General features: G+C 42.0%; 1 non-coding gene across 1 annotated transcript; it reads right to left on the bottom strand.

Moving 5' to 3' along the window:
- Window positions 1-7,269: 7,269 nt before the first annotated feature.
- LOC122035508 lies at window positions 7,270-7,375 on the bottom strand. The gene has a single exon (XR_006127057.1). It is a non-coding gene; the product is annotated as a small nucleolar RNA R71 (small nucleolar RNA).
- Window positions 7,376-12,175: the final 4,800 nt, after the last annotated feature.

Below are 12,175 nucleotides of genomic sequence, written 5' to 3'. Positions count from 1 at the left end.
TAAATGTTTCATTTGCTTGACAGAGCACTAGAAGAAAAATACTTTCTTTGGAGAACAAAATGGCTTAAACTAGAGATGATTAATCACCTTTAATCGCTGATTTAGTTTCAGTGTTTCATATCTGGTCTCTTTGGTGCAGAAGTAATACATAGTGGAAAAGGTTTATACAATATAGCAAACAAGTTATCTAAGAACTTGCAAAATGGAAAACCCCAACCAACAAATATTGATCATTTGACCCAAAACTCTAATCATTGTAATATCCAACATAAAATAGCATTAAAAACACATTAACAGATAGATGATCAAGCAGCATAGATTCAGTGTTTCATATCTGGCCCCTTTGGTGAAGGAATTCAAATGTACGCATGGGATACTGAACTAAAGATACTACGGAGTGGAAAAGGTTTATACAATCTAGCAAAAAAGTTGTCTACGAACTTGCAAATGGAAAACACCAAAAATATTGATCACTCGACATAAAACTATGATAATCGTGATAACCAACATCAAAAAATCACATTTATTATATTCAACACCTTGTACTTGGCAACCTCCTCGCTAACTTCCTTAAGATCGCCCTTTGTGAATATCAATCCCACATTCCCCTGAATCAGTCAAGGATAATTACTAAATAGCTAAATGATCGATTCATGGAGGAACTAAAGATGAGGAAATGGGAAATGGCGAAGAGTGCGTACGACGAGAAGGGGGAGGAGGTTGAGGAAGTCCTTGTTGCCGGTCTTCTCGGTGTGGAAGCGGATGCAGCGGCGGATGAGGGTGTTCTTGCCCATGAGGATGACGGAGTCGCCGCGGAGGCCCCTGCGGATTCTTTGGAGCTGGTTGGACCCAACATTGTCGGCGGCGGCGATTAGGACCTTCCCGTACTCGTCCAGAAGCGAGCACAGCTTCTTGTCGTAGCGGACCTTCTTCTCCGCTTTCGAGAGCTTCACCACCATCTTGATCTAGCTCCGGGCGACGCAATGGGAGACGGAGAAAGGACAGAGATGGAGGGACAAAGAGTCTGATCCGCCCTTTGCGCTGCGATTCACCCCGGAGCGCGATTAGCAGGACGCGATTAGCAGCAAGAGAAATGGGGCGGCCATCCTTTTGCCGGTCATAGTGAAGGGAAGGAGGAGCGAGCGACCTCGGATGGAGATCTGAGAGAGGAGATCCCCATCTCTCAGATCAGCGGCAAGCTCCTCGTGGATGCGTGTGGCTTCCCGGTGGGAGCGGTCGGGAAGTGAGTGCGAGAAGTGGAAGGACTACCCCCATCCCCACTCGTAGATGTCTGTGACGAGGTTGTAGAAGGTGTCGACGAAGGCAGGGGCGTTATCGTCGTCGGGCGCGGCGGCAATGCCCTCCTTGGAGCGGAGAAAGAAGGACAAGTACTGCTTGTACTTGTCCTGCACCTTATCCTGCATGATCAATCTCATCTTAAGGTTCACTGCCCGCTTGCCTTTCACTTCCGCCGAGCCCATCACCCACACGAACCAGTAGACCGCGATAGCGCCGACGACGGCCGCCGTCCACATCGCCGTCAAGAGATCCATTGCTCGTCTTTCAAATGGTATCTCCTAAAAGGAGGATGCAGAGGATTAGGGTTTCGATTTATTGTGGGTGAGGAGAAGCCCATAAGAAAGGGCGCTACGAAAGTCCGCCAAAATTTTGGTTCATAGACACCGGTTTTAAAAACCGCGGTTAAAATCGATGTCTATTAATGAAAAAAAGGCGCTCATAGACATCGGCTAAAAAAACCGATGTCTATGAGTGAAAATCTGCGCTCATAGACACCGATTTTTAGAAAAACCGGTGTAAAATACTCAAAGACATCGGTTTTTGTTTAAAACCGTTGTTGTTCCACTGATGTCTATGAGGGTTTTTGTTGTAGTGTTAATTTCCGCATTATACTAGTTAATTTTTCTTTATATAAATACCAAATACAAGAGGCATTCGATTCTTGTTTTTCAAATTTAATTTCGATGTAGTGTTCTTTTTCTTTTTTCCTTGTGATTTGATTGTTCCTTTTGGTTAACCTAGAGTTATATAATGAAATTAAATATTAACTTTCCTTAAAAGGCTTTGTCTAGTCGGTGGTGGTTGCTCCCATATCCAAGAAGGCCAAGTGCCTCGCTATGCAATACTGGAAGCCAATTTTGGAAACTAATATTTAATTGAATTTATAACCTAGGTGATTTGGATCAAACGTGTTAAGTTCCGCAGGAGATCCAAATCTAAACCTAAAAGAACATATAAGTTAAACTTGGAATCAAACGTGTTAAGTTCCGCAGGAGATACAAGTTTAACTTAAAAGAACACATGATAGCTAGGAAAGGTTCAGATCACGTACAAAATTTTTGTACAATGGAGCCATTGGGTTTTCCGAGTAGCGACTAACAAGCAGTTGTCACATTACAAAAAAAACCATGGAATACTGACAGATTTACCGATAGAATTTATTTCCATCGGAGGTCCTCAAAGGAAATAATCTTCCATCGGAGACCACCGATGGAAGATGATTTCCGTTAGGAAAGCTTCAAGCCGACAACCATTTTTGGAGGATACCAATAGAAATTCAATTCCATCGATAAATAGATTCCCAACGGATTATTGTTTCCAATGGAAGGAAGAACCCATCGACGGAAATACCTTTCCATAGGAAGAATGGTTACCGATGGACTGTTATTGGGGTCAGTAACCCCAAGCAACCACTAATTTCCCACAGAGTCATCGACGGAATTTTAATTCCATCGGAAAACACGGACAAAAATTAGATTCCGTCGAAAATCACCAACGGAATTGGAATTTTGTCGGTGACCCTTCAAGAAAATCTAGAGTACAGCCTCGATTTTCACTCACGCGTGCGTCTTCCCTTCCTAACCCCGTCGTCTTTCCAACCCCACCAGCGATCTTCGATAAGATTTCTTTTGCCCCTAATCTCTCCCTCTTCCCCAACCTCCGGCATGCTGGAGCTGGCGGCTTTACCAGCCGTTAGCACGTCGTTTGTTTCTTTGTCGGCCGCTAGTCGCGGCTTTGCCAGCACACGACTGGGGCCTTGGCCAACCGACAGAACGCAATCAACCGCTTGGTTTTTCGGCAGAACACGACTGGCCACTAACGGCTAGCACCTTGGCCAACCGATAGAACGCGGCCGACCACGGTTGGCAGCGTAGCCTACCGCCAGAAAGTGACCGACAACTTGGTCGGCCGCCAGTCACAACCGGCAACCTAGTTGGTCATTGCTTAGGGCAGTGGGCAGTTGTTGGCCACGACTGGCAGCTTGGTCGCCGCTGGTAGCTAGGCCCTCACTACCAGCGTGGTCGATTGCTGCATGCATGGTCGACCGTATATATTCGGCTGCTTGGTCAGCCACATCTTTCCTAGGTTGCCATTCTTTGTGATTAATTTTAGCTTTTTTTTTGTTTTCTAGGTTATTAATTTTGCTGCTCTCTGATGTGCGTAGATCTTATGATCATTTATGCATGTTTGGACGCACATCTACTTGTATTTCATAGCATATTCTATGTTTATTGCACCCTATTTCTTTATAATGTCATACTTTCATTATATTTGTTCGGATATCTGCTCTTTGCTTGTTTTCTTGTTGACAGGACGTTATTTGGAGCGAAAATGGAGCAAAAGTGCACACAGGAGCTTGGGTCGTGCAAGATCACACGACCGTGTGGCCATGACAATGTTCTGGCCGTGCCAAATGGCACGATCGTGCTTGCAATTAGGGCTGTAAACAAGCCGAGCCGAGCCGAGCTTTGGGGTGTTCAAGCTTGTTTGATAAGGTAACCAAGCCAAGCCGAGCCGAGCCGAGCTTAAAATGAACCAAGCTTTTGAAATGAGTGTTCAAGCTTGGCTTGGTTTATTTTTTATGAGCTTGAGCTTGTTTGCAGCTTGGCTTGAGCTTGGTTCGTTTAGATGTTATCAAGCTCTCAATTCAAGCTTGACTTGAGCTTGGTATAAGCTTGGTTTGAGCTTGGTATAAGCTTGGTTTGAGCTTGGTTCATTTAGATGTTATCAAGCTCTCAATTCAAGCTTGTTTGATTGTTTGAAACTTTTAGTTGTTTGATTGGTTATTGAGCTTGATAATTTAAATTTATTTATTTATTTTATATTATTTTATTTTATTAGTTATTTAACATATTGAAAAGAGTTTTATTAATGAATATGATTCGTGAACATTGTTCGTGAACGTTGTTCATGAACATTGTTCACGAACGTTGTTCACGAACGTTAACGAGCTGAACACATATGTGTTCAAGCTTGTTTGTTTAGCTTAACGAGCTGTTCAAGCTTGTTTGTTAAATTAATATTATATATATTGAACGAACATAAACAAGCTCTTACTAAGCCGAACACCAAGCTTGTTCACGAACGCTTGGTTCATTTACAGCCCTACTTGCAATCTAGAGATGAAGAGGGCCTTGGTCGTGCCAAATGGCACGACCGTACCAATCAACCCGTGGCCAAGCAGTACACGCCCGTGCCAAATGGCACGCCCGTGCCAACATTCCAGAGCCAGAGAATGTCACGGCCGTGTGAATTCACACGGCCATGTGACCTCGGCAGAGACGAAGAAGGCCACGATCGTGCACCCTCGCACGGTCGTGTGACTCAACCCGAGAAGGAGCCATGTGAGGCCATGTGGATTCCACACGGCTGTGCAACGAAGACCACGGGCTGTGCGGCGCCCATACCCTAGCTTATAAAAGGGTCAAGAAACCTATTTTTGGGGATCATCTTTGGTTTGGGACTTCGTCCCTCCCCTTGAGGAAAGCCGTCGAGCTTCATCCACCACCGTCTCTTCACGATCCGTCCATCTCCGGAGTAAGGAAGCATCCCCAAGACATCAGAATCATCAAGCATCTCTTCTTCCTTTTCTTCTAGGGTTGTAAGTATGATTTTCTTTATGTTCTGGGGTTGTTCTTCCCCCACAATGGAGTAGACATCTTGTTCTAGGATTAGGAAGTATTTGTAATATGATAGAGATGTAGAACTATGTAGATTCGCCTTGTTTCTATTCAATGACCTGTTGATGCCTTATTCGTGCTTGATGAGTTGCGGTGTGCCATGTTTACGTTTCTATGCTTTGATTGCTTGATGTGGAGGATTGTTGATCCCGCAAAGGGGATACCTTAGAGCGTATTGACCAAGGTACCCTAGTGACAGGGGTAACCCTTTCCGGACGTCCAAGACGTTCCCTTAAAAGGAGAAACAATCCCTTAGGAACTGCTGCTCTCGTAAAGAGAGTGCTCTAGATCATATACCCGAGGGGCCCTAGTGACAAGGGTAACCCGTTCACGGACGTCTAAGACATTTTCTTGAAGGGAGAGGCAATTCCTCCATAAGGAGGTAGGTAACCCTTATCCTTATTGTTATTTACTAGATGTGTATCCCAATGATCTACCAAGGCGCCCTCGTGACAGGGGGGATAACCGTTACAGGATTTCACAGGGATCGTCTCTATTCGATACTTAGGGATATTGATTAATCTAACTTCCTACAAGAGCATGGACATAGAGGGCAGAAACTAAGCGATCTATGTAGTATCTCCTAGTATTACAATGAAACCAAAATCCTAGAATCCATCTCCCGAAGCTCATTCCATCCAAGATCAGTTCTTTCTCTTTCTCTTTCCCTTGTCAATCACCCTCATTAGTTTGCAAACGCCAAAGCCAGCTTTTGACCGTCTAGATAACTTACCTTGCGACATCTCTAGTGCTTAATCAACAGTCCCTGTGGATTCGATATTTTTATTACTAATTCGGCAATAAGAATAGGGGACCCCCTTTTCGGGGAGTCAACGCCACGTGGAAGTCTGAGGGCCAGGTGGTCGATCGGATAAGAATGGACTGACCTGACGACCGAGGAAAGGTGGGATGGATCGACTGACTGGAGAAGGGGGTTGACCACCTGGAAGGCCGACCGGTGTCTAACTGATGGCAAAAGGCGCCCCGGCGGGAGTCGGGGTTCCGGCGCTCGTTGAATAGGATTGAAGGGCCGAGCGGATGGCACGCTCGGCTGAAGACATAAGGTAGCATACTGCTAACAGTCTCCACAGAGCACCTTACCGAGAATCTCCCAAGTAGACCACTATATATGACCGGCTGGACGTAAGGCGCGTGTTGGCCGACCGGACGTCCGGCAGGGAATAAGGAGAAAAGGACAAGGGACATCTTCTGACAGTAGGCATGCTCTATAATCCGGCCATACTCCAAAATCTTACGACAAGGGGTTCCGCTGTCCCATCGAAGATGTGCTTGGACTGTAGCAGTATGGTGTCAGGTAAGCTTGCTGACAAGCCCTTACTAAGGTGTGGGCTGGGGACACGTGTTCGCCTCGGTATGTGTGCATGGGCTCCTTCCCAGCTCTATATAAGGAGCCTCGCACTTCACTGGAGGTACGCCTTCTTGGATATTCGGAGCTATTTCTCTGCTGTCTACTTGCCTGACTTGAGCATCGGAGGGTCGCCGCCGAGAACCACTTCCCGGCCCGACTTCCCTGCAGGTTCGTCGGAGGTTCGTACGACCGGTCGGGATCTACGCCAGCAGTTGGGAGAGCGCCACGTGCCCAGCGTCCGTTGATTCAGCGTTCGGACAGGATCAATTACTGATGATGAAACCGTACACTTGCGGTTGTGTAACAAGTTTTTGGCGTCATTGCTGGGGATTGTTCGCATTAACATTAGTAGATTAGCAATTTAGTTAACCTAGACTTGTGAATAGTTTTTGTTTTCCATTTTAAATTGCAATTTATTTTCCATATACATAATCAAAAAAAATATATCTGCATTTTCTTTCTTCTCTTCAAATTCTGCATTGTGTTTCTTGTTTTTCATATAGCATTTTATTTCCTATCTTTAGTTCTTCATCTTTGTTTTTACTCAAAAAATTTTCTTGGATACCTTGAGCACTAACATATCAAGCAGGGCCTTAAGAGATTTTTTTACATCTATTTCTGCAAGATTTATGTCTCCAATTGTGCAGCCTCATATTGAAGCAGAAAGTTTCCAGCTAAACCCAGAGTTAATTTTCATGATACAAGGTCGTAAATTTGGAGGAGAAGTATCGAAAAGCTATGCGATATGGTGAACTGTGAAGGAGTGTTAGTAGATGCAGATCGACTGATAGCATTTCCTTTTAGTATCAAGGATAAAAGCAAGGACTTGGTTGTATTCTCTTCATCCTCAAAGCATCACAAGTTGGGAACAGTTAGAGAAGCAATTTCTGAACCATTTCTTTCCTCTGAGCAGAACAGTGTATATGAGGAATTGCATCACCAATTTTGCTCAAGCATATGGAGAATCATTATTTGAAGCATGGGATAAATTCAAGAGTCTTCAAAGACAGTGCCCTCATCATGGTTTAGAGAAATGACTGATTCTACACATATTCTATAGGGGAATTTCCTTTTCAGATAAGTGTTTGTTAGACTCATCAGCTGGTGATTCTTTTATGGAAAAGAGTATAGAAGAAGCATATACATTGATTGATCGAGTAGCATTGAACCTCCATGAATGGTCAAACAAAAGTTGGATGGAATCTCCCTCAAAAATTCAAGAAGTACAAGCCATATATACAAAAGAGCCTGTCAAACAAATAGCAACTCAACCATCCAAGAGTTGAATATCATAAGTCATAGAATGAGGAGTTCAAACATTTGGGGGCAAAGATTGATTGCACAGTTTCAAAATGGTCCAAAGAAGATCCCCCTCCTTTACAGATAAAATCTAGTGAGATTTGTAATGATATTGAGTTGAGAAAGGGAAAGAATCATGAAGAACTTCTGAAGAAGGGCATGTTTAGAACTGAGGAGAAGAATAATAGAAGACTACAAGAACTCAGTTCCATTTCCCCAGGAAGTTCCCAAAGGTCACAAGTACCTTTCCCTCAATGGTTGATCACACCATCACTAGACAAGCAGTTTGAACCTCTGTCACAAGCTCAACCATTCCCAAGACCTTCACTAAAGGTTCCTTTTCTACAAAGGCTAGTGAGGACTAGTGAAAACAAAGACTTTGGCAAATTCTGTGATCTAAATATGGTTGAGTGCAGATTTCCCTATGCATATGAAGACTCTTCAGATGAGGATTGTGATAATAATGCAGTGGATAACAAGTTTTTAGATCTTCCTCCACATTGTACAAGATGTTATAGTGACATTGAATTTTTAGATGATGAATGTATTGAGGTAGATCAACTTAAAAATGCAAATGAAGTCAATGATCCTCCTTTAGTTGATTCTCCTGTTGAAGATATAGGCATTGGTTTACTTTTCGATGCTTGTGATGATGATGATGATTTGGAAGGATGTGTAGGGAGCTACGTTGTGGAAGCAGCATCTCAAGGATCACCTCATTCGTCCACACAACCCTTAAAGGTGAGAATCGCAAGGGTTGAACATGTTGTGGACCAATGTGTAGGGACTCATGTAGATATGGGTGAGTCCCAAGAATCACTATCTATTGTATCACCAACACTTGAGCTAGAGCCAGACCCATCAATTGATTTAGAAGAGGTCACATCCATATGTTTAAAAATTTCAGGTATCTCTCAGCAAAATAAGGTTAATATTTCTTGTGATCTTGTGGAAAATTTTATAGAGGTATCTATCATTGACTTTGTTGGATGTGATTCAGTTTTTATTTCTTATCATGCTTATCTTAATATGGTTATGACTCTATCTTATCTAATACGTTTGTGGGAGATTTGTCTTTTCTTTGCATGTGCAGATTTTCAAGAGGCCAATAATTAGAAGCTCAGACTGAACCGTCTTCAACCACCTGATAGAACTTCAAAGAAGACGAAGATGGAGAGAGTTATACTTTACTCTGTAGCTCCTTTGATGAAAGCTCTCTCCATAATAACAGCCCTTGGTAAGAGGGTGATGAAATATCTTACCCCTCCTAGAGCGAGATTTTGATAAATCTAATGAGGTGGTCGAGCTAATGACCTTAAACAAGCGCTTCTTGGGAGGCAACCCAAGTTCTTTCTTATTTATGTCTTTAGTTCTTTCTAGTTTCTTTTTACTTCATTGATAATAAATCATACCCTCTACTCAATTTTTCTTGTTTATCTTATTTTTGTAGATTTCAAAGTTGTGAAGGAAAGTGAGCATTAGATAGAGGAGTATTTTCAAAAACATGAATGCCAATGATTTGGAGCTCATCACTTGGTAACTTCTCTAAAATTCATATATTTCCTTCACATTACATTTTTAGTTTTCATCGAGGCGATGAAAAGTTTAAGTCTGGGGGGATGCATTAGATGCATTTAGTTTAGTGCTTATTTCTTTTTACATAATAAAATTTTTACTAGTTGCATCTTACATCACATCATGATTGTTTGTTCCTTATTGCAAAATACTAGCACGTTTATTCTAGATTTTATGTGTTACTTATGGTGCTAGTATGTTTAGTGATATATCTTTTTCTATCTTTGATAGCATGAAGTGAGCAATGTTTTTACTATAAGAGTTTAAGTATTGGCCTTGTTTTAGGATCTCTATACACTATGCCTATTTTTTATGGCCGATAACTTTAAAATAGTCATGATTCATAGAATTGGACTAGTACTTGTGCTTCTATGGTGACCTCTCAACTACATTTTGGTTACTGGATAAACTCAGATCATGTAAGCTCATTTGGAAAAATCAATCCCAAAAAAAATAAAAAAAAAATAAAAAATTGAAAGTTTGTTCAAGTTTGGTACTTTGCAAACATTCAAAAAGAAAAAAAAATGAATGAAAAAAAAAATAAACAAGGAAAAAAAAATTTGTTGTCGTGAGTGAAAACTAGCAATTCACCCCTTTGAGACCGAGTTAGGTTACTGGGGAAATGAATGCTATGTTTCTCTTGATACTGAGTATTCCTTTGAGACATTGTGTAGACGATGCATAGCATTTTTTAGGAGAACGAACCTTGCGTGTGGCAGGTAAGTGTCTATCGCCGGAAGCATAAGGAACATAATTTTATGACGACTTGACTAGACTTAGGGATTGAAACTTGATAAATTTAGGCCACTTTTGCACTGAGCACGGAGGACTACTACTTAGGTCTTACTTAAACTACTTTTGTATCTTGCTCACCAATGAAATCATTTGATAGAATTATATTGACTTGCTAGAGATTATGATGCACTATCTAACCACATGAATCTAGATTGCGGGTTTTGCTTGAGGACAAGCAAAGGTTTAAGTCTGGGGGTGTGATGTGAGTAGATCTTATGATCATTTATACATGTTTGGGCACACATCTACTTGTATTTCATAGCATATTTTATGTTTATTGCACCCTATTTCTTTATAATGTCATACTTTCATTATATTTGTTCGGAGATCTGCTCTTTGCTTGTTTACTTGTTGACAGGATGTTATTTGGACCAAAAATGGAGCAAAAGTGCACACATGAGCTTGGGTCGTGCAAGGCCACACGGTCGTGTGGCCATGAGCATGTTTCGGCCGTGCCAAATGGCACGGCCGTGCTTGCAATCTAGAGATGAAGAGGGCCTTGGCCGTGCCAAATGGCACGACCGTGCCAATCAACCCGTGGCCAAGCAGCACACGGTCGTGCCAACATTCCAGAGGCAGAGAATGTCACGACCGTGTGAATTCACACGGTGGTGTGACCTTAGCAGAGACGAAGAAGGCCACGACCGTGCAACCTCGCATGGCCGTGTGACTCAACCCGAGAAGGAGCCGTGTGAAGCCGTGTGACGAAGACCACGGGTCGTGCGGCGCCCATACCCTAGCTTATAAAAGGGTCAAGAAACCTATTTTTGGGGATCATCTTTGGTTTGGGACTTCGTCCCTCCCCTCGGGGAAAGCCGTCGAGCTTCATCCACCGCCGTCTCTTCACGATCCATCCATCTCTAGAGCAAGGAAGCATCCCCAAGACATCGGAATCATCAAGCATCTCTTCTTCCTTTTCTTCTAGGGTTGTAAGTATGCTTTTCTTTATGTTCTGGGTTGTTCTTCCCCCACAATGGAGTAGACATCTTGTTCTAGGATTAGGAAGTATTTGTAATATGATGGAGATGTAGAACTATGTAGATTCGCCTTGTTTCTATTCAATGACCTGTTGATGCCTTATTCGTGCTTGATGAGTTGCGTGTGTGCCATGTTTACGTTTCTATGCTTTGATTGTTTGATGTGGAGAATTGTTGATCCAGCAAAGGGGATACCTTAGAGCGTATTGACCAAGGTACCCTAGTGACAGGGGTAACCCTTTCCGGACGTCTAAGGTGTTCCCTTAAAAGGAGAAACAATCCCTTAGGAACTGCTGCTCTTGTAAAGAGAGTGCTATAGATCGTATACCCGATGGACCCTAGTGACAAGGGTAACCCGTTCACAGACGTCTATGACATTTTATTGAAGGGAGAGGCAATTCCTCCATAAGGAGGTAGGTAACCCTTATCCTTATTGTTATTTACTATATGTATCTTAGTGATCTACCGAGGCGCTCTCGTGACAGGGGGTTAACCGTTACAGGATTTTACAGGGATCGTCTCTATTCGATACTTAGGGATATTGACCAATCTAACTTCCTACAAGAGCATGGAAATAGAGGGCAGAAACTAAGCGATCTATGTAGTATCTCCTAGTATTACAATGAAACTGAAATCCTAGAATCCATCTCCCGAAGTTCATTCCATCGAAGATCAGTTCTTTCTCTTTCTCTCATCCTTCTCTTTCCCTTTTCAATCACCCTCATTAGTTTGCAAACGTCAAATCCAGCTTTCGACCGTCTAGATAATTTACCTTGCGACATCTCTAGTGCTTAATCAACAGTCCTTGTGGATTCGATATTTTTATTACTGACGACGAAACCATACACTTGCGGTTGTGTAACACTCTCTAACTATACTACTCAATTTTAGGTATAATTTATTAAACAATACCTATGTTAAGTTAGTATTTATATCTAAAATATGATTTAGTTATTTTAGTGTTGGTATATTTACATCTAAGATAATTTTAGACCTCATTATCTTTGGTTGAAATATGAAAAATAATATAGTTTCTTATTTTGTGAAACTCATATACTTTGTAACAAATTGTATTCTTATTAGGTGACAATGTTATGAACAAACCTTAGATGTACAATCGATTAGAAATGGATTTATTAAAGATGATTTTATTGCTAAAGTTAAATAGTTTATGAACTTTA

Source organism: Zingiber officinale, chromosome 11B, assembly GCF_018446385.1.
Source record: "Zingiber officinale cultivar Zhangliang chromosome 11B, Zo_v1.1, whole genome shotgun sequence".
Lineage (NCBI taxonomy): Eukaryota > Viridiplantae > Streptophyta > Magnoliopsida > Zingiberales > Zingiberaceae > Zingiber > Zingiber officinale.
Note: the sequence above shows the minus strand (reverse complement) of the source record. Positions and strands in the feature narration are given on the sequence as shown.